We start from the raw sequence: 27360 nt of genomic DNA on the forward strand, positions 1-27360 counted from the left end.
ATAGTCCTATAATTTTATTTTCTTCATTAAGCATCCACAGCGAACTCCGAGTTGGCTTTGCTCCATGGAGATCTTGGACCTGGGAGTTGGTTCCAGGCCCTGTGAGTGCCTACTGCACAGGAACAGACCCTTCTTTCAGAAATCAGGGTAATTCCCTAGCCCTAAACGTCCCCATTCCCATGAGAACCTGCTGGGTGTGGGGGTGAGCCATGGCCATAGCTGTGTTCTTGGGATTCCTCCCTGATGGGCTAACTGACAGCCCAAGAATATTGACACATTGGGATGACATTTGACTGAAAATATGATCACCATCAGCTGAACCTGTGAGAGCTCACAACGTCTTCTGGGAATAAGTGTTCACCTTTGCATTTTAACACATGCACTCTTCAAGTATTTTGCCCTGTAGCAGCTAAAGTGGACCTAGGGCTGGCCAGAAACGGGTATTAGGTCACTAAGAGCCCTAGAACTCTGCCAGTCACACTCTCTGGTGCCAATAATAATAATAATCAAAGCTACCTCTTGCCGGGTGTGGTAGCACATGCCTGTAATCCCAGTGACTCAGGAGGCTGAAGCAAGAGGATCATAAGTTCAAAGCCAGTCCGGACAACTTAGCCAGACCCTGTATCAAAATAAAAAATTAAAAGGGCTGGAGATATAGCTCAGTGGTAGAGCACTTGCCTAGTGTAGTCATTTTTTTGTTACTGTGACCTCGTAAGAACCCCTTAGAGGTGGTAAAGTTTATTTGGGGTTCCTGGTTTCAGAGGTTCAGTCCATGGTTAGACTGACTCCATTGCTCTGGGATCAAAGTAAGGAAGAAATATTATGGTAGAAAGGCATGGTGGAGGACCACTTCTCTGCTCATTGTGGCCAAGAAGCAGAAAGAGAGAAAGAAAAAGAGGGGAAGGGGTCACAGGGAAGATGAACTTTTTCAGGGCATGCCCCCAATGACTTCTTCCAGTCACACACCACCTGCCGACAGTTATCACCCAGATGGTCTGTTCAGACTTGGATGAAATGATTAGGTTACATTTCACCTCTGAATATTTCTGCATTAACACAGGATCCATCCCCAGTACCTCAGGCAGAGCAGGTGGGAGGGGGTGATGGAAATGGATTTATTTTGGTTGTGTGTAAGGTTTCTTTGTTTTGTTTTGGGAGGTGCTGGGGATGGAACCCAGGGCCTTGGGCATGCTAGGCAAGTACTCTACTACTGAATTACATTTCCAGCCCTCTTTTGCTTTACTTTGAGAAAGGTCTTACTAAGTTGCAAAGGCTGGCCTCAAAACTTGCAATCCTCCTGCCTCATCCTCCCAAGCAGCTGGGATTACAAGTTTGTGCCATCTTGCCTGGTTTTAGTCTCTTTCAACCACCACTTTGGGTGGCCAATGGTAAGATGTGCGTTCATCACAGCACACAGAGAAGTGGTTCTCAATCCTGGCTGAATGTTAGAATTCTCTGGGGAACTTTTAAAAATCCTAATTCCTGGACCTTTACTCCAACAATTCTGATTTTAGTTGGTCTTACCAAAACTGTTTGAAAACCTCCCCAAGTGATTTGAATGTGCAGAACAATGGTTCTCCAATATGGCCGTGTATGTCAAACTGTGGTCCATGTGATCATTATCAGCAATAAGAAAGTTGATGCTACCTACGGGTAGTTTCAACTCTTGCAGGATTTATGAATCAAACCTATTGTTCCTTAAATCCAGGTGACTGCAAGAGAGATGACTCCGAGCAAAGGACAAGCCAGAAAGGGAAGATGGAGTTAGTTCCTTCAGGTTTGGGCAATGACTGGAGACTTCTAGGCACTGCTCCAAGGATCTGGAACAGAACATTGTAAAAGCCAGCAGTTGATAATATGTTGATTATGATATTCCTACAAATCTCAAAAGTATCTTATTCTTATCTTGGTGCCTTCTACCTTGAAGGGGAAGGATTATCATATTTGGTTGAATACCCTTCAAATGATTAACATGTCTATGTGCAGAGTTGAGCTGGAATCTGACCCAGAATTGAAGGTAGAAAGAAGACAGATGCAAAATGAATAAAGGCCAAGCTTTTATCCTATTTTAGTTACATCCATAGGGCATCTGCAGGCCCAAGTGAAGAGTCAGTGTTTTTTAGCAGCCTCTAAGTTACAGCATCTCCTAGGAACTTGTTGAAAAATAAAACCTGTGGGCCTCACCTCAGCCCAACTCTATCAACAATTCCCTGTAGTTTTAGGAACTCCCCTAAGTGACGTGGGGCACAGTTTGAGAATCACCATCGGAGGTAGGGACCACATCTACTAGACCAGCAGCCCAGAGGCGGCAGAGAGGGAGTGTCTGGTTCTCTCCAATCTTTTTTCCCCATGGGGCCCAGTACTGTCAGACTAGAATCCTGCCAGCCACATCTGGAACCTAGCATGGATTCTGTTTCCTGACAAGGTCAGGGCAGCCACATTGGTATCATTATGTAAATATGCAAAAAGCAACATTCTTGAAGGAAAGCCCTTGACTTTGTGATTTAATGAGCTCTGGCTCAGACCTCCCTCCAGATGTCTATTTACCGGTTCACCAACAGCTGCCAGGGAGATAAACAGGGTTGATTTGTTTGTTTTCTCTCAATTTAATGCATCAGTTTCTGAAGCCTAAACACCGTTTCTGGAAAGCTGTGGGATTTCCCTGGTCTAAGAAAATAGGAAAGTTAGCACCTCTCTGAAAGGAGGGGTAGGACTATTTTTCTGAACATTTTCTTTGGTTCTTTCTATAAATGTATGTAGAATGCCTGTTGGTATGCAAGCACCAAAGTAGGAACTAGAGGGAGAAATGACAATACCATGTATTGTGTTAGTTAATGGTAGCTTCACAATCATCATGATGTACGTAATATTATTAACCCCCCTCCGGTTTTGCAGATGAATAAACTGAGGCTCAAAGAAATCACCACATGCCCCAGTTCACACAGACAGTGATTGGGGGCCATAGGGTGGGGAGGAAGGCGAAGAACAGGGTTGCTTTGTCTATTATTTGTGATCTGCACAACTGTGGACTGAGGCAGTTGGTTAAAGACCCTGAAGGGAATGGCCGCCTGTAAGGTAAAGGATTAGCCAGTTGGAGTCTGGTAGACTGATCTACACTAAATGCATGTGCCTCTGTTTCACACGAAAAAAAAGGGAAGAGCCTTTGGGCTTTGAATGTCCACCTCCTGAGACCATTGCCATTTAATAAACCATCTCTACCTGGTTTAGTTAGCACTTTCCTTATTTACTTTGACCCTATTGCAGGCATGGTTCTTGCCACCAGGCGAACAATGGGAATTAGAAAGACAAGAGAGGGATAGAGAAGCTGATTTGTACTCACTGGTCCAGTTCACAGAACTGGTGGGATCCCAAGAACCTTCTTCCTTTTCTACCCTAAAGAGACTCCATCCCACGAACCCCACACCCACCCCAGACGTCAGAAGTCAAGGATCAACATCCCTCTCCCCTACTAGGTTACCAGGTTTTCAGGGACACACTCCTCCATCTTAGAGACTACTGGTTTCTAGACAGGATTCTTGGGGGAGGGATAATGTTCCAAATGACCTCCTTGGTTTTTGGTTCTTGGTTTTTTTGTTGTTTTGTTTTGTTTTGTTTTCAGTGCTGGGAATCAAACTCAGGGCTTTGTGCATGCTAGGCAAATGCTCTACCATTGTCCTATATACCCAACCCCCCAAAGTGATCTCCTTATGAACACACAGTCCAGGGTGGCCGTGCCACCCTGAGCTGGAGAACCTTGCCCTTGAAGAGAGAGTGCTCAGTTAGAGTTGAATGTGGAAGGAAGCAGAGGAGGAAAGTCAGGGCCATGGACCATGGGGGTAAAGGGCAAAAGAGGCGACCCCTCTGTTTTCCGGGAGCACAGGCCCTGCTCTTCAGCTCCCCACTCTGGGTTCTGAGATGTTATCCCAAGGCTTGCATTGAAAACCCAGCTGCTGTGCCTGGCCTTGCCATGGAAGTTTTTTAAAACCAGAACATCAGGAAGAAGAGCCAAATATGCAGCAGGGCACAGCTCCACCCAGAGGTCCCTGGATAGCTGAAGGACCACCTCTTCACAGAGAGGAAAAGTCATGATGTCATGGTGCAATTCCAAGTCTGAAATGAGGGGAGCACCCACAGCCACAGGAGGCAGCCAGTAGAACTGAGAGGGAGCAGAAGAGAGCGTTCTCTGCTTCATCTTCTGCCAGATGCATGCATTTCTCATTATCCAGTGGCTTCCTGCCTGAAGCTCTTGCATTGAAATGGAGCATGTCTTCAGTCATCCTCCCAGGGTTCACACTCACAGATTCAAATGAGCTCAGCTCATCTCCCAATACCCCTCTAGGCCAACTAGCTTCTCCATCCTAAAATGACCCCAAGAGCTTTGAACATTTTCTTTCCTTTTTCACAACAGAAAATTGGAAGGGAGGATCACTCTGCTGTGTGAAGAATGGGCTGGCAGGCATGAAAGGAAAGCAGGGAGCCCAGATGGTTGTCTGTCAGTGGTCCAGGAGAAAGGGGATGGAATAAGGACTCACTGTAGACCAGGTTACAGTGCAATGATGACAAATGATTGAATTCAGGATATATTTCAGAAGTAGAGTCAATAGGATCTGTTGATGGATTCAACTGTAGGTGATAAAAAGAGGAGAATCAAAGATAGCTGTCTAATTTCCAATGTAGGCAACTAAGTGGATGGACCTGCAATTTTCCAACAGGAAGGACAGAGTGGGTAGTAGGAGATCAAGAGTTTTGACTTATCAAGTTTGAAATATCTCTGAAACATTCTGTGTGGAGAATTGGGTATTAGAATCTGAAGGTCGGAAGAGACCTAGACTAGAGATATATATTTGGAAATCATGAGCATGCAGTTTAAGACCTCCATACTGAATAAATTCATGGAAGAGAGAATGGGCATAGAGAAGACACCAGAGCTCTGGGTGCTTCTACCTGACAGAGTAGGAGCCAGTAAGAGATTAAGTCCCATGGAGAGGAAGGAGAAGAGGAGAAATTGGGGTTTGGGAGTTTTAGAAGAGAAAGTGGTTAAATTTGCTGAGGTACAATAAGATAAGGAAAGAGAACTGAATTGAACTGAGGTCTCCTTGATCAGTTAGTGACCTGTAGAGAGAGAAGTCCTTTACCAGTGGATTAAGAAGAAAGCAGAAAAAGCTGCTTTGCCAGGAAGGGGGCAAGGAAGTGGGAGGTTGCCAGGAGGGGACGTGGGTCAAGGGGAGACAGTATGTGTGTTGCTTTGTTTTACTTTGTTCTTAGGGGGAGGGGGACCATCTCCATTTCCTCCAGGTGGACCATACTAGGGCTCAGAGGCTACTGGGACTAATTCAGTGGAATGAAAAAGCTGGTGGTATAGGAGGTTAGCGTCTGGGATCCCCAGTGTAAATTGGGGTCACTTGTGATGGACACTCCCACACCTTGTCTAGAAATGAAGAGAAGACAAGCAGAGAGCCTAGGGTCGGTATTGGAAAGTAGCTTTGGTGAGGGAAAGTGAAGAAATCCTGGATTTCCACAAACTCACTGTAAGAACCATAAGGTGGGGTCATCAGTTGGGAAGAAAGTTTGAGAAGAGGAAGTGTGAAATAGTCACCCTAGAGTTCTTTAGAGATGCAGGTTTCCTGGCACAGCGATTCCCATTCAACTGCGGCTGGAGTGGAATTCTGAGCCCAAGGTTTTTGAGTGTCCCTGGCTCCTCGCCACCTCAGATGATGCTTAGTGTAGGAGTCCTCCTGTATCCAGCATGAAGGATCATTGTCTCCTTCGTTTCACACCGTGAATTGGAAAACGATTGATCAAAATGTCAAGTTGAATTGCTCTGCCCCCTCATTCCATTATACCACTGCTAATATCTGAGCTTCCAAGCTGGGCCCAGTTCAAGTTCCCTTTTAGCTCAGTTTTTCTCTCTTCCAAAGTTTGAGGTCCACTCGTAGTGGAGAGGGACACCGAAGGAGGCGCTTGCTACCCGCAGTTCATCATCTTTCCCAGGACCCCTGGAGGAGGCGGCCGATGGGGTTGGAGACTAAGTGGGTACTTGCTTCTTCGAAGGAGGGACGGCCCTCATCCCGCAGACAGATCAAGGGCTTCCCGCGACACCTACCCACGCAATTGCATCAGGGCGTGGGCAGGGGATGCGACAATCCTGAGGACCTTCTGGATGAGAATAACCCGAAGGGGTGCTCCAACGCCTGGGAGCTGGGGAGAGTGAACAGGCTCAGAAGCATAGTCCGGCATGATCAAAGGCGCATAAGATGTCACCAGACCCAAGAGGGGTGAATGGTGGGTGGGACAGCTGCCCAGATGAAGGGCGGAGACTGTAGCCTGAGAGGGCCCCAGGTGCTCCATTCCTGTCCGCACTGCTACTCCCTGCCTCCGTGCACACTGTCTCAGCTTCCCTGGGGTCTCAGAGATTTGCTGGATTGGGAAGACTCTCCCCATTCCACCCAACCTTACCCCGAGGGAACAGATGCTGCAGGTATCTAAAGCCCTAGTTAGTTCTCATTCATAACTCCTGGGCAGGGATTTAATGTGAGAAACACTTGGGCATGTCTAAACCGCCAGGGTAGTAGTAGGTTCCTGTCCTCTTGCAGCTTATATTCTATAGGAGAGTTCCACGTTAGAGAAACTGTTGCCAAACCTGAGTTTGGACGTTTATCCCATGGAAAATCAGTGTCTGAGAGAGGAGCCTTTAGGAGAAAGGTTTTAATCAGTGGTCAAAGATTGTAAAAGAAGGAGTTTTGCTCATCTTCTCCATTCCAGAGGGTTGGTGGGTTACAGATACAGTATAGGAATAAAGAGGGAGAGAGGCAGGCTAATAAAAGAGAGGAATATTGTCTTTTCTGGAAATAGGTAAACATCTTCCAGGAACTCAGGTGACACCCCTTTATTCTTCTCATAGTCTAGTGTTTCTGGTTATGGTTTATAGTAGATGTCTATAGTATTAAAAGTGTGTGTGGGTCTTGGGGGGAGGAGCTAGGCAATTCTAGGTCAAAATAATCCTATATTATACTTTTGGACAAAATATTTCTCAAGGCAGACATGGTGGTGCTGGCCTGTAATCCCAGTGACTCCAGAGGTCAAGGCAGGAGGATCCCAATTTAATGAGACCAGCCTCTGAAACTTAATGAGACTCAGTCTCAAAATTAAAAATGAGCCCATCGTGAGACACCTGCTGGAGACTGGAAGCTCATTGTCAGATACCTCTCATATATCAGGCTACTGAAGATTGGGAGATTTGAATACTATATGACTGTTAAGTGTAGATTTTTCTTTTTTCTCCTTATTGAAAAATTTTAAGTTTTTATTTCTTTATTTTTCTCGCTGTCTTTTCCTTCTGTTTAACTGTTCCCTCAGAGTTTCTTTCTTCCTTTTCACATGCTAACAACCAACTTCTTTTGATTACATTCTCACTCTTTCTATTATCTAGAACTTCTATATATTCTTTTCTTATCCCATTAACAGCTACATGCTACACCCCTCCACATCCTCTTTGTCCTCCATTAGAAACTGCAGACCTTGTTGCAAATCTGTTTGTTATAGTGAAGATAATAATTGAACTCATTCTGTTTATTATGACAATATTGTTAATGTCCTCATAGGGGCTATTTGGTCTAGGGTTGCATACTGTCTGAACTGGGCACTGCTAATATTGATCTCCCCCTAAAAGAAAAGGTTTTGGAAACTATACAGCCACTATAAGCCTATAGGGGGGAAACTGCAATACCCCAGATCTGCACTGCTAGAGGGGAAGATACATGGACAACATGAAAAAACAAGGGAAGAAAATGATCCAAACAAATCTAGATTCTATATTAATAGAATCCAGTGACAGTGCGGTAACAGAAATGTCAGAAAAGGACTTCAGATTATTCATGATTAAGATGATTCATGAAGCAAAGGATGAGTTAAGAGAGCCCATACAGGCAATGAATGATTATACCAATAAGCAGTTGAAAGAGCAACTGCAGGAAGCAAAAGCTCATTTCAACAAAGAGATAGAGAGTCTCAAAGAAAACCCAAACAGAAATCCTTGAAATGAAGCTGGGGAGAAACATAAACCAAATAAAAAACTCAATGGAAAGCATCACCAACAGATTAGACCTCTTAGAAGACAGAACCTCAGACAATGAGGACAAAATATTTAATCTTGAAAATAAAGTTGCCCAAACAGAGAAGATTATAAGAAATCATGAATAGAATCTCCAAGAACCATGGGACATCAAGAAAAGACCAAATTTAATAATTATCGAGATTGAGCAAGGCACAGAGATACAAACCAAAGGAATGAACAATCTCTTCAATTAAATAATATCAGAAAATTTTCCAAGCCTGAAGAATGAAATGAAAAATCAAATACAAGGGGCTTACGGAACAAATACACAAAATCACAACAGATCCACACCAAGTCACATTATAATGAAAATGCCTAACATACAAAATAAAGATAGGATTTTGAAGGCTGGGAGAGAGAAGCATCAGATTACATATAGGGGGAAACCAATACAGATATCAGCAGATTTCTCAGCCCAGACTCTGAAAGCAAGAAGGGCCTGGAACAATATATTTCAAGCTCTGAAAGAACATCGTTACCAACCAAGAATCCTATACCCAGCAAAACTAACTTTCAGATTTGAAGATGAAATAAAATCCTTCCATGATAAACAAAACTAAAAGAATTTACAAATAGAAAGACTGCAGTACAGAATATTCTCAACAAAATATTCTGTGAGGAGGAAATGAAAAACAACAATGTAGGTCAGCAAAGGGAGGAACTACCTTAAAGAAAAATCCATTCAAAGGAGAAACCAAGCCAAGTTAAAAACCAAAAATAAGCCCAAAAGACTGGGAATACAAATCATATCTCAATAATAACCCTGAACGTTAATGGCCTAAACTCATCAATCAAAAGACATACACTGGCAGAATGGATTAAAAAGAAAGACCCAACAATATGCTGCCTTCAATATAATAATGCTGCTTTCATCTCGTAGAAAAAGACATCCACAGACTACAGGTGAAAGGATGGGAAAAAAACCTACCACACACACAGACTCAGTAAAAAAGTAGGGGTTTCCATCCTTATTTCAGATAAAGTGAACTTCAAACCAAAATTAGTCAAAAGGGATAAAGAAGAACATTTCGTACTGCTTAAAGGAACCATAAATGAGGAAGACATAGCGATTGTAAATATTTATGCCCCAAATAACAGTGCATCCATGTACATCAAACAAATCCTTCTCGATTCCAGGAATCAAATAGACCACAACACAATAATTCTGGGTGACTTTAACACACTCCTGTCACCACTGGATAGGTCTTCCAAATAAAAACTAAACAAAGAAAATATAGAACTCAATAACACAATCAATAACCTAGACTTAACAGACATATATAGAATATTCTATCCATCAATGAGTGAATTCACTTTCTTCTCAGCAGCACATGGAACCTTCTTGAAAATAGACCATATGTTATGCCACAAAGCAGCCCTTAGGAAATGAAAAAAAATAGAGATACTGCCTTGTGTTCTATCAGATCATAATGGAATCAAATTAGAAATCAATGACAAAATAAAAAACAGAAATTACTCCAACACCTGGGGACTAAATAATATGCTATTGAATGAAGCATGGATAACAGAAAACATCAGGGAGGAGATAGAAAAATTCTTAGAGGTCAATGAGAACAATGATATAACATATCAAAATCTCTGGGACACTATGAAAGCAGTACTAAGAGGAAAATTCATTGCATGGAGCTCATTCAAGAAAAGAATAAAAAGTCAACCATTAAATGACCTAACATTACAGCTCAAAGCCCTAGAAAAAGAAGAACAGAATAACAGCAAAAGTAGAAGAAGATAGGAAATAATTAAAATCAGAGCTGAAATCAATGAAATCGAAACAAAAAACAATTCAAAAAATTGACAAAATGAAAAGTTGGTTGTTTGAAAAAGTAAACCAAATAGACAAGTCCTTAGCCACACTAACAAAGAGAAGGAGAGAGAAAACTCAAATTACTAAAATTCATGATGAGAATGGAAATATCACAACAGATACCATTGAAATACATAACCTAATGAGAAACTACTTTGAAAATCTATATTCCAACAAAATATAAAATACCAAAGACATCAACAAATTTCTAGAGACATATGCTCCTCCCAAACTGAACCAGGAGGACATACACAATTTAAACAGATCAATATCAAGCAATGAAATAGAAGAAGACATCAAAAGTCTACCATCCAAGAAAAGCCCAGGACCAGATGGATTCGCAGCTGAGTTCTACAAGACCTTCAAAGAACTCATTCCAATACTTCTCAAAGTATTCCAGGAAATGGAAAAGGAGGGTACCCTACCAAACTCATTCTATGAAGCTAATATCACCTTTATACTCAAACCAGGCAAAGACACATCAAGGAAAGAAAATTTTAGACCAATATCCTTGATGAATATAGATGCAAAGATCCTTAACAAAATACTGGCAAACTGTATCCAAAAACATATTAAGAAAATTGTGCACCACGATCAAGTGGGGTTCATCCCTGGAATGCAAGGATGGTTTAACATCTATAAATCAATAAATGTAATCCATCATGTCAATAGACTTAAGGATAAGAATCATATGGTTATTTCAATTGATGCAGAAAAAACATTTGACAAAATACAACACCCCTGCATGCTAAAAACACTAGAAAAAATAGGGATAGTAGGAACACACCTGAACACTGTAAAGGCTATTTATGCTAAGCCCACGGCCAACATTATTCTTTTTTTTTTTTTTCCAACATCATTCTTAATGGAGAAAAATTGAAAGCATTCCTTTTTAAAACGGGAACAAGATAGGGATGCCCACTTTCACCACTTCTATTCAATATCATACTCAAAATACTAGCCAGAGCAATTAGACAAACTAAAGAAATTAAAGGGATATGAATAGGAAAAGAGGAACTTAAGCTGTCACTATTTGCTGATGACATGATTCTATAATTAGAGGATACAAAAAACTCCTCCAGAAAACTTCTAGACCTGATCAATGAATTCAGCAAAATAGCAGGTTATAAAATCAACATGCATAAATCTAAAGCATTTTTATACATAAGTGATGAAACTTCTGAAAGGGAAATGAGGAAAACAACTCCATTTGCAATAGCCTCAAAAAAAAAAAAAAAATACTTGGGAATCAATCTAACCAAAGAAGTAAAAGATCTCTACAATGAAAACTACAAAACACTGAAGAAAGAAATTGAGGAAGACCTTAGAAGATAGAAAGATCTCCTGTGTTCTTGGATAGGCAGAATTAATATTATCAAAATGGCCATACTTCCAAAGGCACTAAACAGATTTAACGCAATTCCAATTAAAATCCCTATGACATTTCTCATAGAAACAGAAAAATCAATCATGAAATTCATCTGGAAGAACAAAAGACCCAGAATAGCCAAAGCAATCCTGGGCAGGAAGAGTGATGCAGGAGGTATCACTATACCAAAACTTAAACTCTACTATAGGGCAATAGTAACAAAAACAGCATGATACTGGCACCAAAATAGACAGGTAGATCTATGGTACATGATAGAAGACACACAGACATACCCACATAAGTACAGTAACCTCATACTAGACAAGGGTGCCAAAAACTTACAATGGAGAAAGGATAGCCTCTTCAACAAATGGTGCTGGGAAAACTGTAAATCCATATGCAGTAAAATGAAACTAAACCCCTATCTCTCACCCTGTACAAAACTCAACTCAAGGATCTAGGAATTAGACTTGAGATCCTTCACCAAATAGAAGAAAAAGTAGGCCTAATCGCCATCATGTTGGCTTAGGACCAGACTTCCTCATCAAGATCCCCATAGTGCAAGAAATAAAAGCAAGAATCAATAAATGGGATAGATTCAAACTAAAAAGTTTTTTCTCAGCACAGGAAAAAATCAATAATGTGAAAAGAGAGCCTATAGAATGGGAGAAAATCTTTTCTACACACACTTCAGAAAGAGCACTCATCTCCAAAGTTTATAAAGAACTTAAAAAACTTCACACCCAAAATACAAGGAACCATCAATAAATGGGCTAAGGAAATGGGCAGACACTTCACAGAAGAAGATATACAGGAGATCAACAAATATATGAAAAGTGCTAATCATCCTGGGTAATTAGAGAAATGCAAATTAAAACCACCCTAAGATTTCATCTAACTCCAATTAGAATGGCTATTATCAAGAACACAAGGAACAATAAGTGTTGGTGAGGATGTGGGGGAAAAGGTAAACTCATACATTGCTGGTGGGGTTGCAAATTGGTACAGCCACTCTGGAAAGCAGTGTGGAGATTCCTCAGAAAACTTGGAATGGAACCACCATTTGACCCAGTTATCCCACTCCTTGGTTTATACCCAAAGGACTTAAAATCAGCATACTACAGTGATGCAGCCACATCAACTTCACAGCAGCTCAATTCACAATAACTAGATTGTGGAACCAATCTAGATGCCCTTCAGTTGACGAATAGATAAAGAAACTGTAGTATATGGAATATTACTCAGTCATAAAGAATAGTAAAATTATGGCATTTGCTGGTAAATGGATGAAGTTGGAAAATATCATGATAAGTGAAATAGGCCAAGCCCAAAGAACCAAATGCCAAGTGTTTTCCCTGATAAGTGCATGACAATATATAACGATGGGGGTGGCGGGGGAAGAGAAGAATGGAGGAACTTTGGATGGTGTAGAGGAAAAAGGGGTGGGAGGGGGTGGGAATGGAAAAACTAGAATGAAACACAGTATTACCCTATATATATGTATGATTACATGAATGGTGTGAATATATATTGTGTACAACCATAGAAATGAAAAATTGTACCCCATTTGTGTACAGTGAATCAAAATGTGTCTGTAAAAATAAAAAATATTTTAATAAAAAAATTAAAAATGAAAAGGATCGGTCATGTAACTCAACAACAGATCACCCCTGGATTCAATCTCCAGTACTTAAAAAAAAAAAAAAAAAAAGTAACCTAAACAATTGTTATCATCATAACCCACACATCAGAGATGCTATCTACAACAAAGCTAATAGGAGATTAATTTTGTATTGCCCAGCTGTGTGACCTCCAAAATTAGGAATTTTTTTTCCCCCAGTACTGAGGGTTGAACCCAGGGAGGTTGAACTATAGCCCCAGTCTTGTTTGGTGCTTGGATTGAACCCAGAGCACTTAACTGCTGAGCTACATCCCCAACCCTTTTTATTTTCTGAGACAGGGTTTTGTTAAATTGCTCAAGCCAGCCTCCAACTTGTGATCCTCCTGCCTCAGGCTCCCAAATTGCTGGAATTATAGGAGGGTGCCTCCACTCCTGGAAAATTAGTGATTTTTAATTCAACTAAGAACAAATGAACCTAGAAAGTTTATTTTGATTTTTTTCCCCAAGTAACAAAACCACATAAAATACCTGGAAGTTGTACAAAATGCTAAGAAGGAAAGAAGAGATGGAGGGAAGCTGAGTCGTAACATCTACTTTTAGCATCTCACCCCTGGACAGCACTGGCACAAGTTAGGGAGGAAGGAACTTAGGATGTTCAAAGACCTACAGAAAAATCCCTGAGCTCTGCAGTGGAGTAAGGATGGGGAGGGTCTCACTAGCTGTGGTCATCAAGCGGTATATGCAAAGAAAATAGTTCGTACAGATAAAATAATAATAGATGGCAGCTATTGCTTGCAGAGTTCAAGAGGTCTTCCTAATTGTTCTTGGAACATAAACCACATGGAGGCCTGAAGGTCCTGGGATTCTGACCTTCATGGTGAATTTCCTGCTGCGAGTTGTTAGTATTTTTTTTTTTTTTTTTTTTTTTTTTTTTCTGTTCCCCGAACGGGAAGGACAGGCTGGTCAACCCGCCCTGCATGTCCAGATCGAGGAGAAGGCTACATACTTTTGTGTCAGGCCATCAACGCCACTCAAGTTGTTAGCAACCAGCTAATTTAGCAAATTTGAAAAGCACAGAGAGCACATCTAAAAAGCTTCAAACTGAGCGATTATACAGAGTTTAGAGTACGTGAAAGTTGTGCAAATTTGTGCAAAAGGGTCAGAAAGCACCCGCGGGTCTCGAACCCCAGCCCCAGGGATTAGACAGATAGAAAGTCCGGCATGAGGAAGTAACCGCTTGAGCTAAAGCCGACCCGGAAAAGTGGGGACGGCTGAAACTTCTAAACCACTATAGAGTGACGTGGAGTGGGAAGGGCTGCGTGTGCTCCCCGCCCAGAGAGCCCTGCGTCAGCCGGTCACGCCTGCTTGAGCTTCCCGACCGACTGGGAGCAGGTCTGGAAAGAACTCTAGGTCTCCGCCGGCCCCGCCAGCCGAGTAGCTTAGGGAACCGAGCCTGGTGCGGGAGGGGAGGGAAGAGGGAAGCACACAAAGCAGACCGCTGGCCCCCATCTGGGTCCCGCAGCCAGGTCACCGATGCATCCCCCTCCTCCTCCAAGATTTCAGGGTACTCCAGGGCAGATGCGGTAGCCCATGCCCTCCGAAAAACCACCCTGAGCGACCTGTGAACTCTGTGTCAGGTCCTGAACTGGGTCCTGAGAACAGAGGTCCTGTCAGCAAATGCTCTTTGGTTGAAGAGGTGAATGAATGAATGAGGTGGGGCACCATGGCCCGGGAGAAAAACCAGGACTTGAAAGTCTCAGGTCAAGAAAAACTCAGTTATGGGCTTAAGTAGTGTGAATCATTCTTCCTTTTCCCCACCCCACCTCCCTGTCTGCATTTCTTTCCTTTTAGAGAATTAAAGAACTGAATGGCAACATTAACCACACAGTTCCTAACATAGGAACAGGGACCTCAAGGATGATCAATTATATTCCTTTTTATGGAGCACACCTTATGTTCCAAGCTCTTTTTTAAGCATTTATGTCATTTAATTGCTAGAACAATTAAAGTCAGTAATGTTGGCCCCATTTTGCAGATGAATAAACTGAGAAACAGAGGATTTAAGTAACTGAAATGTCAGGGATTACCAAAAAAAGGATACAGTTACTCAGGTATAGAACCTAAGTTTGAACTCTCAAGGAAGAGAATTACCTGAAGTGTCTGTTTGTCTGCCTATCTTGCTATAAAATATTTTGAACAGCTAATAAACTGCATTAGGGATCTTCATCTTGTTCTTTGATGTTTCCCTGGTACCTGGTATAGTGCGTGGTTCACAATAGACATTCAGTAGCAGTCATTTGCTGAGTGAGAAAGAGGACAGGGCATCATCATATTAGAAACAGTGCTGCCATCGACCTGGATTTGAATCCCATCTCCCTCACTGACAAGCTGTGTGACTTTAGGTTCTTTATTATTTCTTATGTTCATTTTGTATTAAGCAAAAAAACACAAGTACAGTAAAAATTAAAACCAATACAGGTAATGAAAACCACCCTTGACCTGTCCAACTGCTAATCCAGATTCCTTCCCAGATGGCTGTTTGTAACTGCCACTTGAAAGTGTGCGGAGTCTCCTCGTCCTCTTCCTGTAATTTAAAGGTAAATAAAAATACATAGCTTTGTTTTGGTTATGGCTGTATTTTGTTTGATAAGATGGGACATCACTGCACACATCATTCTGTATTTACTCTCTTACTCTGTGGGAAATTCCACAGCCCATCTGGGAAATCTTCGGACAACAGTGTCTGGATTTCGTAATGGCCCCCAAGAGTACAGGAACCACAATTTGTTTTGCCACCCTCTGTTAGGACTGGGTATTGGAGTTGTTTCTGTGTTTTTTACTAGTTTGCAGCTAGTAAGAACTCCAATGAACATCTTTGCACAGGCCTTTTTATAAACATGGGCAATTGTTTCTTTTCTTTTTTTCTTTTTGGTGTTGGGTATTGAACCCAGGGGTACTTTATGACTGAGCTATGTCCCCAGCCCTTTTTATTTTCTTATGTTGAGACAGGGTCTCACTAATTTGCCCAGGCTGGCCTTGAACTTGCGATTCTCCTGCCTCAGCCTTCCTAGTTGTTGGCATTATACTCATGTGCCACTGTGCTGGATAGGCAAGTGTTTCTTAAAGATAAGTTCCCTGAAGCAGAAGTGCTGAGCTGCATGGCATATACATTAAAAGAGTAATTGCCACATTGTCATCCTAAAATCAGGCTGTTAATAGTATTTCCTGCTGGAGGTGTAGGAAATTCTGCTGAAAGAGTGCACCTCAGTCAGGTCAGAGTAGGTTTTGTAAACAATTACAGAAAGAATTGCCAACATTTTTCCCCCACTGCTATCCTTGCCCAATTCACCCCCACCCATTTGATCAAGCCCTGGCTTTGGGACTGGAGTCTAGGTTTAGAACTGGCCAGCAGAAAGGCAGTCGGGTGTCCCAGGTGCTCCCCCTGGTGGGCAAATATCCCTGGACAGTAAAGAAGTCCCCCATCTCTGTAAGCCCTAAATCAGATCACAGCCCTACCCTGAAAAACAGCCTCCCATTCTTCTGAGCCTTGTCTCCCCAGGGCCTGCCACAGCACCTAGCAGTAGAAAGCACCCAGTATTTGTTAGATGAATGTATGAATGAATAAATAAATGATACCAACAAGCAGAATTATGATTGAAATTGAAATTATAATTGAAATTGAGGGCTAGCAGTGAGTGAGGCACTACATGCCTCACAGGGCATTTGTTCACTTTATATACCCTTCTGTGATCAATAAGAACATTTTTTTTCCTGGAGCGGACTTTAACCAGAGGCAGTATCCTGAGTACTCTGAAGTAGAGGGAAGTGGGGACAGAAGGCAGAAGGGCTTTGCACACCTTTGCTTCAGTAATCCTTTACATAGTCTGCAAGGTAGATCCTGTTATTCATTTCCTGGGCAAGCCAAGTAAGGCTCAAAGAGCAAAGAAGGATGTACAGCAGTATTTTGCTCAAATAAGGGAAGTCTGAGGAGTGGAGGATTGGAATACAGTCTCTTCCTCTAATCCCAAAGGACACAGAGTCCAAATGGAAGTACAACCCCCACTATGGCAATGGTGGCTTTTCTCAATGGGGAAATCAATGCTGGCTGGAATTCAGTGGTGGGCTCATCCATTCAGCACATTGTTAAAGATCATCTATGTGTGCCTGACTCTTCAGAGGATATTCAGCAGGTGATTCTAGCTTTCAAAAGCCTTATAGGCCAGAGATAGCAAATGATTGCTCTGAAAGATGTCAAGTGATATGTTTGGAGTATGGACAGGCTGCCATATATGACCAGATTATGCATGACTGACATCTGGGCATTGCTCCTCAAACTGACCACAATGTGATTGGTACTCTCTGGAGTCGTGTAGTGCACAATTTGAGCTGCAGGTGTGAATGGGATAAGTCATCAGGAATAAGGTGATCAATCTAAGGAGTGAGAAGAAATCTCAGAGAACACCAATATAAAGGGATCTGCAGAAGAAACAAAAATCAGAAAGGCAGGAGAAACAGAATGCTAGAGAAGTCAGTAGAAGTGGAAACAAGATGGTGGCCATCTATGTCAGAGGTTGTGAACAGTCAAGCAGAAGACTCCCCAGAGTTTGTGGCAACAAGAAGCTTGTTGGTGACATTGGCAGGGGTGGAGAGGATAAGAGTTGGTTTCCTATTTGTTAAGGGGTGGATCGGATATGGGGACAGGGTGAAGATATTCAGTACTTTCTACATGTTGGGCTGTGAAAGGACAGAGGGAGTAAGGGCTATCAGGACTAGGGAGAGCTTTATTTTGTGGTGGATCTTTGTAATTGGAGCCTTGAGCATGTATGTCTAAATGCTGTTGCAAAGGAAGCTGTAGCAGAGAGAAATTGAAAATAATAGAGTGTCACTAGATGATCCATGTAGGAAGGCTTCTAGGAGGGAGAAGGAGTGGGATTCATAGTGGGCAAAGATCCAAGATGGTAGCCAGTGAGGCTTCATGGAGGAGACATGCCTTAGTCCTTGGCAAAATGGGTCCCTTCCCTAATTTTAGTGCTTGAAAGAAATTTGCCTACAACCCTCTCCATAGTGTGACAAGGAACTGTCAGAGACGCAAGGGAAAATGCACACCCCAAACTCTTCTAGATCATTCTCCAGTGACCAGAACGCTAAAACATGCCTGATGGAATGGCCTGAGCTGCTCCCAGAGCCTATGTGGGTCTTCTCAGGGCACCCTCCCAAGAGCAGACCACACCACAGGGGAAGCCAACTCATTTTATGAGGCCAATAATACTCTGATGCCAGAAAAACATAATACAAGAAAACAACAGAAAAAATCCCTCATGAGCATAGATATTAATTCTTAATAAAGTTTCAATAGTTCAATAATTTATCAAAAGGCTAATTCTTCAGGATCAAGTAGGTTTATCCTAGAAATGGAAGGTTGGTTGAATAGTTGAAAAATCAATCGATATAGTTCACTATATGAACAAACCAGAAAACAATAGCTATCCTATGATATAGTTACATCATCACAGCAATTAGATATAGAAAAGGCACTTCAAAAATCCAACATCCATTCCTGATAACATTAAATAATAATTTTAAAAAAACTTTCAGCAAATTAGGAACCGTAGGGAGCTTTGTCAGTCGTCAATCTGGTAATCACATCTACAAAATCTTACATCTAACATTGTACTGAAGTATGAAACACTAAATGCTTCCCCTCTATGATCAGAAATCAAACAGGGATGTCTCCTTGTAGCACTTTTATTTAACATTACACAGAAGGTTCTAGTCAGTGTGACAAGTCAAGAAAAAGAAATAAAAGTTATGTAATTCAGAAAGTAAGAAGTAAAACTGTTCTGATTGACAGGGGAAATGATCATCTGTGTAGAAAAGTGGTGGAATCTACAAAATGTTTCTAGAATTAGTGAATTTAGCAAGGTTCCAGGACACGAGAGCAGCATATAAAAATCAATCGTATTTTCATTTCTTAGTAACAAACTGTACCTCGATATCTTTTAAAATACCATTTACAAAAGCACCAAAATCTAGAAAATTCTTAAGTGTGGGCATAACAAAATACATGCTGAGAAAAATGTCAGAAAACTTAAATTAGTGGAGAAACATACCTTCTTTGTGTGCTGTCAATTCTCTCCAAAGTGTTTGAGGATTCAGTGCACTTCCAGATTGCCAACTGGCTTTTTTTTTTTTTTTTTTTTTTTGGCAAGAAATTGACAGGTTAATTCCAAAATTCACAAAAATCAAAGAACCTAGCTATGCCAAATAACTTTGAAGAAAAATAAAACTGGAAAGCTAACACCTCTCACTTCTCTTTTTTAAAAAGTCTGTTCTTTTTAGTTATACATGACAATAGAATGTATTTTGACATATCATACATATATAGAGTATAATTCCCATTCTTGTGGTTGTACATGATGTGGAGTTATACTGGTTGTGTATTCATATAAGAACATAGGAAAGCTATGTCCAATTCATTCTACTGTCTTTCCCAACACCACTCACTTCTAAGATTTAAGTAATCTAGACAGTGTGGATGTGAAAGCCCTGGAACTCTCATACACTTCTGGTGGGAATATAAAATGATGTCATCACTTGGGAAGAAAAAGAGTTCGGTGGTTGTGGTTTCTTAAAAAACTGAACACACACTATCATGTGATCCAGCCATTAGGTTGCATGATATTTACTCAAGAGAAAAGAAGCACATGTAGAAAGAAAATTTTGTACGTTAATTTTCCTAGCACCTTCATTTTTTATAGCCCAAACAGGAAACAACTCAAATGTTCATGAACAGCTCAATAAACAGTCTATGCTACATTCATATACTACTTGGCAACAAGGGGGAATAAAATTTCGAGATGTGCAAAACATGGTGAATCTCAAAATAATTATGCTGAGAGAAAGAAACCGAAAGAAAACAGAACATACTATTTGGTTCTTATTTATATAAATTTTTTTTTAAAAAATGTAAACTAATCTAAAAAGAAAATTGGGCAGAACAAAAGTTGCCAGCAGACAGGGAGCAGAATGGGAAGAAGGGAGTGTGGAATTACAAAGGGTGAGGGGTCTTTTGAGAGTATGCTATATGTTCACTATCTTTATTATGGTGATGGTTTCATGGGCCCGGGAAAATGTCACAATTATAGTTTGCTGCATGTCAACTATATCTCAATAAATCTATTAAAAGACTTATAGTATATGCATCTCCTTATATACAATAGCCTCAGACTGCACAAAGGTTAGGGACAGCGTGGTGGCAGGATATCAATGGGGAAAAGTTAACATTAAGAAAGAACCAAAGAACTTTTCCTGAGTGTGCTGTGTTCACAAGAGAAAGAGACATAACATCTTTTTCCATTGCCAAATACTCAGAGATTTCAAAAAGTCACTGGATACTATAATTAACAGCAAGTATTTATTTAGCAACCATCGTGATCCCAGCCTTGAGTCAGATTCTTGACAAACATACAGTAATTCCCTTGACAAACAGAGGATTCTCTCGATCCTCCTTTTAAACTGAGGCTCAGAGATCTTGAGTCAGCTATCTAAAGTTGCACAGCAAGGAAATGACAGAGCCAGGACCTGTGGGGCCTGCAATTGTTGCACCCATTTCCTCTCCCTCCCTGGGTCACTCCCTGCAGGCAGATCCCAGTGGGCGGCTGCAGGCCTCTGGCTGCATGTGGGCGGGTGTTGAGACAATGGGCCAAGCCTGTCCAAGCTGTCAGCTCTCCAAGGTTAGCTATTGTGTGGAGCTAAATATAGCTGATTGTTGGGGAGAAAGAGAAAATAAGATTTACTTTTAGGAGGTTCAAAGGATTTGGGCAACCTGAAAGGTCCTCAAGGCCTTTGCAGAACTGGACTGAAATGTCATTGTCTAAACACAGTTGGAGTGTGGTTTCTTGGCAAGGGAGGAGGTGTCCCAGCCCAAGGAGGTGCAACCCATCCCTCTGCTCAAAATAGAGACTAGCCATTTCCTGAGTGGGAGTCAGCTGGCGAGGGGAGGCAGATCCAGCCCTATGGGCTCTGGCCATGAAGGATTTGGCAATGCCACTGGAGGATGGGGAGTGGGGTGAATACTTAAGGCCCCTGAGATCTCAGGCTGCAACTGGGGTGACAGACAAGGGCTAAGAGACGGCTGCAGTATGGCTGAGCAGGAGGGAGACGGCTCCCACTTTGCATGGTGTGTGTATTTTGCAGGCAGTGGAGGAAGCCCTACGGACTGAGTCAAACTTTGGGGCCAAGGTTCTAGGGAGAGGCCATCCCTGTGGAAGTTTGAGCATACAGGTGGCATGGAGGCTGCGGGTCACTGGGCTCAGGTAAGCTGATGTTTTCTAGAAAAGGAGGCAGAGGGTGGAGGAGGATCCTGGCTGTGTAAGTGAGTGTGCAGAGGTGGTGATCTTACTAAGTGAGCAATAGTGCTCTTCCCAGGATCCAATTCAGCACCTGGTGGCAGTTGCTTTGCGCTGGCACCATGACCTGCTAGTTAAATGTACAAATAACTGTCTGGTTAACGAGCCAGTGCCCAGGTCCTCCAGAATAACCTCCACTGTTATGGCTGTCCTTGTCCTACCCCAGCAAGCAACACAGGATCCTCCTCTACCGCTCCCATGAACTCACCTACCAGAAGGTTAATGCTTATCCTCCCTCTGACTGGTGCCAGGTTTGGGAAATTTTGGAGCATCATTTTTGTTGGACCAGAAAGAGTCCATTGATATTTCCTACTTGTCGGATAGCACTCTAGGTGGCTTCCCCACCTCAACAACAGCAACAACAGTAAGAGCAACAGCAGCTAACAAGGACTGGGTGCTCATTAGGGGCCAGGCACCATGCTGTGATTCACATTGATTACGAGATATAATGCCACCCATTCAGTATAACCCATGTAGTAGGTTTTGATATTATCCTTCATTTAAAAAAATTATATGGATGCTGTGGGTGCCTATAATCCCAGTCATTCAGGAGACTGAGATAGGAGGATCACAATTTCAAGACCAGCCTCAGCAACTTAGCAAGACTCTACGAACTTAGCGAGACCCTGCCTCAAAATAAAAAATAAAAAGGTCTGCAAATGTAGCTTGGTGGTAAAGTGCCCCCTGGGTTCAATCCCTGGTACTAAAAACCAAAACAAAAGAAAGATAATAGCAACAACAACAACAAACCCCTGAGGCTCAGAGAGATTCAGTAACTTGCTCCAAGTCACACAGGTAGTGAGTGGCAAAGCCTGACTCAAACCCAATGCCTGCTGACTCCAGAGCTCCTGCTCTGAATTTACTCCATACTGTGAAACATAGTATGAAAATGCTCCAAAAATTGTCTTGGAAATCATGGTTCTAATATTAAAGGAACTCTGCTTCCTTCTGCTCTGAGAGTTCAGCATCTTTATCAGACATTCCCCCTAACTTTGCACCCTAATGTTTTTAATGCCCCCTCTGAATTTGGAAGATACCATCCTTGTGCTGTGAAAATAAATTTGATCATGCCCAGAGCTTCCCCTTTAATCTTATTTAGCAGCAATCCTTGTGTAGAGAACGCTAGTGAGATCGGGCCAATGTCTGCAAGGACTGACAGGAACTCACGGCCTTCCCCAGCTCCATGCCATCTCTTTGCTCTTTAAACTCTAGAGCTTTCCTGGAAACCCTGCTTCCTGATACTTTTTTTTATTGTTATGCTGAAGTCAGTGCAAAGGCCATTAATCTCTGCAGTGCCTCCTTGGCAAGCCTCATAAAGATGCCCTGTTCCTGAAAGCAGGCCTCCTGCTGACTGTATTCTAGGAAGTGTCCAATGTGTTAACAGCTGGTCACGAGCATGTACTCATCCATTCCTTGACTCTAATGAGAGCCAACCATGTGTCAGGCATTGTGCTGGAAAATGGGGACAGAGCCACGGAAAAACAGACCCTGCCCCTGCCCCTGTGCAGTCTGTGGTCTAGGGCAAGAAAACAATAGAAACATGGTCACAGAAATTCAGCTGTGTCATTAGGTTTTATGTTAAGTGCTGTGAAAGAAAAAGCAAAGTGCTAGGTGATGTCAAATCTTATATTGGAGTGTCAAAATGGAAGAAGGAATAGTGTAAATAATACTCAAGCTGACATAGGAAGAGTCAGTCATGTGGAAGAAGGAAAGGTCTGGGAGGAAAGTTCTAGGCAGTGGGACTAGCATGGGTGAGGGCCCTGGGGAAGTAACTGCTTGGCATTCTGAGTTGCACAGGGGCAGCAGTGAAGGGAGGGGGCAGAGAGAGGGGTGCAACCAATTTTCTATGATAGAGGTCTTTGCTAAGAGTGCAGATGAGAACACAGGGCTAAGGAGGGCGGGGGATGAGCTCAAAGCAGCACCTTCAGCAGAAGTGGTCACCTATTTATAGTGGAAAGAGGAGGAACCCCAGATTCTCTTCTTACTCCTAAGGGGAGAATTAGCCACTGTTTTCACAGAAAGACTTACTTTGGCCTAAATCCTATGACTGTGACCAGGGAGAGCATCCACAGTTAAAGTAAACCCAGAAAGGTCATGATAAAAATTAGGCCCTGGCACGCCTGTAATCCCAGCAGCTTGAGAAGCTGAGGCAGGAGGATTATGAGTTCAAAGCCAGCCTTAGCAACTTAGTGAGGCCCTGAGAAGCTCAGCAAGACACTGTCTTTAAATAAAATATAAAAAAGGGCTGGGGATGTAGCTCAGTGGTTAAGCACCCCTGGGTTCAATCCCTGTACCAAAAAAAAAAAAAAAAAAGCCCTGAACTTTTGGGGACTGGACATTGTCTCTATCTAAATTCTTTTTTTTTTTTTTTACTTTTTTTTTATTGTAAACAAATGTGATACATGTTGTTTCTCTGTTTGTACATGGCATAAAGGCATACCATTTGTGTAATCATAAATTTACATGGAGTAAATGTTGTTTGATTCATTCTGTTATTTTTTCCCTTCCCCCTACCCCCCACCCCTCTTTTCCCTCTATACAGTCCTTCCTTCCTCCATTCTTGCCCCCGTCCCTAACCCTAACACTAACCCTTCCCTCCCCCCCATTATGTGTCATCATCCTCTTATTAGCGATATCATTCGTCCTTTGGCTTTTTGAGATTGGCTTATCTCACTTAGCATGATATTCTCCAATTTCATCCATTTGCATGCAAATGCCATAATTTTATCATTCTTTATGGCTGAGTAATATTCCATTGTATATATATACCACAGTTTCTTTATCCATTCATCAATTGAAGGACATCTAGGTTGGTTCCACAGTCTGGCTATTGTGAATTGAGCAGCTATGAACATTGATGTGGCTGTATCTCTGTATTATGCTGATTTTAAGTCCTTTGGGTATAGGCCGAGGAGTGGGATAGCTGGGTCAAATGGTGGTTCCATTCCAAGTTTTCTAAGGAATCTCCACACTGCTTTCCAGAGTGACTGCACTAATTTGCAGCGCCACCAGCAATGTATGAGTGTACCTTTCTCCCCACATCCTCGCCAACACCTGTTGTTGCTTGTATTCTTGATAATCTCCATTCTAATTGGGGTGAGATGGAATCTTAGGGTGGTTTTGATTTGCATTTCTCTTATTACTAGAGATGTTGAACATTTTTCCATATGTTTGTTGATTGCTTGTAGATCTTCTTCTGTGAAGTGTCTATTCATTTCCTTAGCCCATTTGTCAATTGGATTATTTGTATTCTTGGTGTAGAGCTTTTTGAGTTCTTTATAGATTCTGGAGATTAGTGCTCTATCTGAAGTATGATTGGCAAAGATTTTCTCCCACTCTGTAGGCTCTTTCTTCGCATTGCTGATAGTTTTCCTTTGCTAAGAGAAAGCTTTTTAGTTTGAATCTATCCCAGTTATTGATTCTTGCTTTTATTTCTTGTGCTATGGGAGTCCTGTTGAGGAAGTCTCTATCCAAATTCTTTTAGTCAACAGATATAGAAACAACTCAGCTGAAGTGAAAAGAAAAATGTCTTGACTCAGACAACAGAAGAGACCGAGGAATAAACTAGCAGGGTGAAGAGTCTTATGCTTGTCATCAGCTTTTTTCCTGTCCCTGGTCTTTCTGTCCCTTTGTGATCCTCTCTTCCTTTCTCTCCCTCTCCTGTCTTACCTGACATGCTTCATTCTAGGAGAGGCAAAGATGACCTCACCATATTTCAGTTACAAAGGTCAGATGGTTATCTGAATTCTGAGTGTCTGACTTGGATCATAAACCCATCCCTGAGCCAACTGCCAGGATTTTCAGAGCTATTTGATGGCTCCAGATCAGTTCCACCCAAACCAACTAGATCCAGTGCAATTTGAGGAGTGTGGAATGTGAGGGGGGTTATTCCCTCAAGAAGTACTGGCAGACAAAAACAGATCACCTCGTCTCCACGTGTAGCACTTGATTGTTCCATTATTTGCATAAACAAAAAAGAAATGTTGCCCATAATTCGTTGTTAATATTTTGATGCATATCTGATCAATCACACACACACATGTACCTGCATTTTGTTGGTTTGTTTTTTTAATGGAAGAATTTAAATTTAATAGTACTAACATTTAATTTCTCCAAAGAAACTTAAATCCACATTCCTCTACCCAGTGATATACCAAATAAACTATTGTTGGTCTCTATCTTCGTAAACCTCATTTGCAAGCTTCTACTCTCTCCCATTTTTCTTAACACTTAGCACTGGTTTTACTGTCCCTAGTTACATCATCTCATTTGTTTTAGACTTAACCATAAACATTCATATAATGAATATGAATATAAATAATGTTCATATTCCCAAATGTTTTCTATATTCTTCATCTAACCCTAGCTTGCAATCTTTAATTTAAATTTAACCTCAAATGCTTATAGCACTTTCCCCTAGAGAACACTGGTGCACTTTGCACAGCCAGAAGCAACGGTAACTTGGCAGGACAGAAGACTCTTGGAAATGTAGTCCTTTCCCCATCTGGCATCATGGTGCCATTGTCCTCTAGCGTCTGCTGTTGTTAAGTCTAATACCAATCTGATTCATTTTCCTTGCAAGTAAGTTTTCTGTGTGCCTAGAAACACATGAGACACTTTATTTAACCTCAGATTCAAAAAATTTCACCATGACATGACTGAGGTGCTTGCTTGCTTATTTGCTTGGTTTTTGTGCAGCTTAGAATTTTGCAAGAGGGAAGGGTACTGGAGATTGAACCCAACTGCAATTTACCATTGACCTACTTCCCTAGTCCTTTTGACTTTGAGGCAGGGTCTTGTTCAGTTGCTGAAGCTGGCCTTGAGTTTGTAATCCTCCCACCTCAGCCTCTCGGATCACTGTGATTATAGGCATACTCCACCATGCCAAGTCTTTGCAGCTTAGAATTTGATTAGCCCTTTAGTTTTAAATACACAAGCTTTTCTGTAGCTTAGCATTGTATTATTTCTTTAATATTTTTCTCCTGGGTCATTTACCCTAAGGATTGTCTGTTATTTCTATATCAGAACTCTTAGAGCTATTCTTGGTGGATCTTGTATTTGTATTGTATTTATATGTTTATTTGCTCTGTGTGTGTGTGTTTCCCAACTTTTTAGTGTGTGCATGTGTGAGAGATACTTCTTTCACTTGATTTTTCAAACTGCAAATTCCATTTTCTTTAGTTGTTATTCTCATTTTTCAGTAGATAGGTAAATTCTAATTTTTTTTTTTTTTCAGTCTCCAGATCATACCATTTTGAAAACATTCAGTTTCAGAGACCTCTTGTGCTTCCTTTAGAATGCCCATGGGGGCATCAGTGCCTGTTGGGAATTTGGGTTTCCCCCTTAAAATAGCTTGTCAATTCTTCCCTCAAAACACTGGCAACATTGTTACACAGCCTTCTTTTCACATTGTTGAGGGGAAGTTTGTCACCAGCCTGAGTTTTGTCCTTTGGGAGGTCACTAGTTTCTTTCTGCCTATGAGCCCAGAGAGCTCTCAGAAACCAGAGCCCATGCTGGGGGGCTGATGGGGCAGCCTCTCTCTTCTTCAAAGAAGAAGACCTTTCTGAGAAGTGACGAGGTAGGTGCTGTCCTTTCCCTGCCTGGGTCCCCTCAGCACTCATCTCCATGGAACCAAAGAAGACCTCTTATCAATGGTGGGGCACACGGAGAACGATTGGAATCCCCTTCCCCTCTCACTCACTATCTCTTTGTTTCTCTGGTGGCCCAGTAATCAGCCTTTGGTGTTTATCTATCATGTCATCAACTGATAAGTATCCTTGAGATATTAGAGTCATTGTCCAATAATCTGGTGTCTAATGTTCTAATGAAAGGTTTTATTTCTTTAAATGGTTTTATGGGTATTTCTGGGAGAACATGGTATGGGGCGAGGGGAAATGATTTAGTATAGTAATTAAGCTGCTTCATTGCAAACAACACAAACTCCCTGTGTTATATTATTGCTATTGGTGAGCTCTAAGAATTGATGGACAGGCTAGAGGAACAGGCTTGGAAAATGAATGGCTA

The sequence above is a fragment of the Sciurus vulgaris genome (genome assembly GCF_902686455.1).
Source record: "Sciurus vulgaris genome assembly, chromosome: 6".
NCBI classification, from domain to species: domain Eukaryota; kingdom Metazoa; phylum Chordata; class Mammalia; order Rodentia; family Sciuridae; genus Sciurus; species Sciurus vulgaris.